This window comes from Salmo salar, unplaced genomic scaffold (assembly GCF_965601325.2).
Source record: "Salmo salar unplaced genomic scaffold, fSalSal1 ptg000984l, whole genome shotgun sequence".
Lineage (NCBI taxonomy): Eukaryota > Metazoa > Chordata > Actinopteri > Salmoniformes > Salmonidae > Salmo > Salmo salar.
In genome coordinates this window covers 132,501-136,710 of record NW_027675576.1, presented here as the reverse complement: position 1 = coordinate 136,710, position 4,210 = coordinate 132,501, and the positions used below count along the sequence as shown (strand labels likewise).

General features: G+C 55.0%; 1 protein-coding gene across 1 annotated transcript in view; it reads right to left on the bottom strand.

Annotated features, from left to right (window-relative positions):
- Positions 1–3,962: 3,962 nt before the first annotated feature.
- The window catches only part of LOC145877382 (stonustoxin subunit beta-like), a 2,321-nt gene continuing 2,073 nt past the window's right edge, over positions 3,963–4,210 (bottom strand). Inside the window, exon 2 of the mRNA XM_082972697.1 lies at positions 3,963–4,210. This exon is cut by the window's right edge and continues 1,594 nt beyond it. The gene's annotated coding sequence lies outside the window, so the exon portion shown is untranslated.

The window sequence follows — 4,210 nt, the reverse complement described above, 5'->3', positions numbered from 1 at the left end:
CCCCTCCTGGGACCACCCCAACCCACCCTCCATCCCCTCCTGGGACCACCCCAACCCACCCTCCTACCCCTCCTGGGACCACCCCAATCCACCCTCCTACCCCTCCTGGGACCACCCCAACCCACCCTCCATCCCCTCCTGGGACCACCCCAACCCACCCTCCATCCCCTCCTGGGACCACCCCAACCCACCCTCCAACCCCTCCTGGTACCACCCCAACCCACCCTCCAACCCCTCCTGGGACCACCCCAACCCACCCTCCATCCCCTCCTGTGACCACCCCAACCCACCCTCCAACCCCTCCTGGGACCACCCCAACCCACCCTCCATCCCCTCCTGGGACCACCCCACCCCACCCTCCATCCCCTCCTGGGACCAACCCAACCCACCCTCCTACACCTCCTGGGACCAACCCAACCCACCCTCCAACACCTCCTGGGACAGATTTTGACTCATATTGAGTGATAAGACTGAGCTATTTAAAAACACTTTTTCAACATTTCAAGATAGCAGTTAGTTCAGTTTGATCTTATTAAAGACAGCTGTATCATTTTTTTATTCTTTTTGACATATTGTTTGGGACCACTTTTTTTGCTCTGTTTGAAGGCTGTCAGCTTCTTCTCAGGAAGAGAATCCCTTAGCCTTTCGACTAATTTTGGGTTAGTTCGACTAATTTTGGGTTAGTTCTCTCAAGAAGAACTAACCCATCTCAACATGACAGAAAGTAAGACAGGGAAACCCATCTCAACATGACAGAAAGTAAGACAGGAGAACCTATTTCAACATGACAGAGAGTAAGTCAGGAGTCCCTGACCTTATCTTCTCTCAAGAAGATGTCTGGTAGGCCCATTTAAATACCTTTTTTGGACATTTCAAGAGCCGTCCGCCAGTCCGGAGCCGCCAGAGCCGCCCGCCAGTCCAGAGCCGCCCGCCAGTCCGGAGCTGCCCGCCAGTCCAGAGCCGCCCGCCAGTCCAGAGCCGCCAGAGCCGCCCGCCAGTCCAGAGCCACCTAAGTGGGCGAAGCCTAGGGTGGAGCGGAGTCCACGTCCCGAACCTAAGCCACCTCCAGTATAGGTGGGTTGGGGAGGGGGGGTGTAGCACTAGTGCCGTCGTTGACGGCAGCCACCCTCCCTTCCCTCCCTTTTTGTTTAGGGGGTATTTGGGTTTTGTTTTTGTTCTTGTTTTGGGGGGGATTTTGGTTTTTCTTTTTAGGTGCATTCTGGGGTCTGCACCTTTAGGGGGGGTACTGTCACGTCCTGACCAGCAGAGGGAGTAATTGTATTATATTTGGTCAGGACGTGGCAGAGGGGTATTTGTTTCATATGGTTCGGGTTGTGTGTGTTATTTAAGGGGTGTTTGATTTATGTAGTCTGGGGTTTAAGTTTTGTTCTAGTGTTGGTGTCACGTCCTGACCAGCAGATGGAGCTATTGTTTTAGTTTTGGGGTCAGGACGTGGCAGTTTTTTGTATGAGAATGTTTGTATTGTTGATTGGGACTTCCAATTGAAGGCAGGTGTGTTGAGTTGCCGTTGATTGGAAGTCCTATATAGGTGTGTGTGTTTTTCTTTGGGGTTATTGGTGGTTGTTCTTGCACTGCGTTTTTGTATGCCTGTAAGACTGTCCCTGTTGTGTTTATTGTTTTTTCAGTGGATGCTTTACTCCTTTTTAAAAAATTAAAATATGAGCATCCATATTCCCGCTGCGCCTTGGTCCTCCTTTCAACAGCACGAAGGATTTTGTGACAGAACCACCCACCAAAGGACCAAGCAGCAGAAGAGGAGGAAGCCACTGGAGAAAAAAATGGAGGAATGGACCTGGCAGGACGAAAGACAATTCTGGGAGGACAAGTTAAGGGAGCTAAGGGAACCTGAGAGGCAGCCCCAACATTTTTTTTTGGGGGGGGCACACGAGTAGTTTGGCCAGGCCAGGGAAGAGCCGTAAGCCAGCTACCCGTGACTACAGGGAGGTGCGTATGAGGTGGAGGGCGCCATGTTACGCTGAGGTACGCACCATCTCGCCTATACGGACGCACAGCCCAGTCCGCCCGGTACCAGCGCCCCGCAGGTGCCAGGGCAAGGTGAGCATCGAGCGGAAGGGGTGAAGCCAACCCTGCACTCAAGACCACCAGTGCGCCCTTTCGGTCCGGTGTTTCCCGCTAGACGCACTAGCATGGAGGTGCGTGTCTCCAGGCTGGCACGTCCAGTACCAGCCCCACGCATCAGGAGTCTAGTGCGTCAGCCCAGTCTCGCCAGGCGTAAGTCGCCAGAGCTGCCCGCAAGTCAACAGTCACCAGAGCTGCCCGCCAGTCAACAGTCGCCAGAGCTGCCCGTCAGTCAACAGTCACCAGAGCTGCCCGCCAGTCGTACGTCGCCAGAGCTGCCCGCCAGTCGTACGTCGCCAGAGCTGCCCGCCAGTCGTACGTCGCCAGAGCTGCCCGCCAGTCGTACGTCACCAGAGCTGCCCGCCAGTCAGGAGTCACCAGAGCCGCCCGCTAGTCAGGAGCCGCCAGAGCCGCCCGCTAGTCAGAAGCTGCCAGAGTGGCCCGACTGCCCGGAACTGCCAGAGTGGCCCGACTGCCCGGTTCTGCCAGGGTGGCCAGACTGCCCGGTTCTGCTAGAGTGGCCAGACTGCCCGGTTCTGCCAGAGTGGCCAGACTGCCCGGTTCTGCCAGAGTGGCCAGACTGCCCGGTTCTGCCAGAGTGGCCAGACTGCCCGGAACTGCCAGAGTGGCCAGACTGCCCGGTTCTGCCAGACTGCCCGGTTCTGCCAGAGTGGCCCGACTGCCCGGTTCTGCCAGAGTGGCCCGACTGCCCGGTTCTGCCAGAGTGGCCCGACTGCCCGGTTCTGCCAGAGTGGCCCGACTGCCCGGTTCTGCCAGGGTGCCCTGCCTGCCCTCCGGCCCAGCCCGAGTGGCCCTCCTGTCCTCCGGCCCAGCCCGAGTGGCCCTCCTGTCCTCCGGCCCAGCCCGACTGGCCCTCCTGCCCAGCCCGAGTGGCCCGAGTGGCCCCCGGCCCAGCCCGAGTGGCCCTCCTGCCCTCCGGCCCAGCCCGAGTGGCCCTCCTGTCCTCCGGCCCAGCCCGAGTGGTCCTCCTGTCTCCGGCCCAGCCCGAGTGGCCCGCATGTCTTCCGACCCAGCCCGAGTGGTCGGTCTGCCAGGGTCAGCCCGAGTGGCCCGTCTGCCCGGTGCAGCTATCGGCGCCACCAAAGTGGGCGACGCCGAAGGTGGAGCGAGGTCCACGTCCTGCACCTGAGCCACCTCCAGGATAGGTGGGTTGGGGAGGGAGGGTGTAGCACAGTGCCGTCGGTGACAGCAGCCACCCCCCTTCCCTCCCTTATTGTTTAGGGGTTATTGTTTATGGGTTTTTTGTTGGTGTTTTCTGTTGGTAGGTGCATTCCGGGGTCTGCACCTTTAGGGGGGGGGGGTACTGTCACGTCCTGACCAGCAGATGGAGCTATTGTTTTAGTTTTGGGGTCAGGACGTGGCAGTTTTGTGTATGGGAATGTTTGTATTGTTGATTGGGACTTCCAATTGAAGGCAGGTGTGTTGAGTTGCCGTTGATTGGAAGTCCTATATAGGTGTGTGTGTTTTTCTTTGGGGTTGTGGGTGGTTGTTCTTGCACTGCGTTTTTGTATGCCTGTAAGACTGTCCCTGTTGTGTTTATTGTTTTTTCAGTGGATGCTTTACTCCTTTTTTTAAAATTAAAATATGAGCATCCATATTCCCGCTGCGCCTTGGTCCTCCTTTCAACAGCACGATGGATTTTGTGACAGTTGGTTTTCTATGGTTTATCTAGTTGTTCTGTTTCTTTGTTAGTCTGTGTGGCTCCCGATCAGGAACAGCTGTATGTCGTTGTTCCTGATTGGGAGTCATATATTAGGAGTGTGTTTTCACCTGGGGTTTGTGGGTTGTTGATTTTGCACTGCTGTATGTAAGTCCAAAAAATGACAAACCGACAGACAGGCTTTCTTGTTTTCCGTGTTCATTTTATTCTAATTAAATAGAAGAATGAGCATTCCCATCTGCGTTTTGTCATCCATTCACCACGACAGCCATTACAACATGAGACAGGGAGAAGCAATGTAAAATCAATAATTAAATTGTTACCACAATTAACATGCTTTTTCTTGTTTCAAGTATGTTTTATTATAAAAAGTACAATATAACCATGTATACTTGTACAACTATGGAGCGTATGTCCACATATAATTGT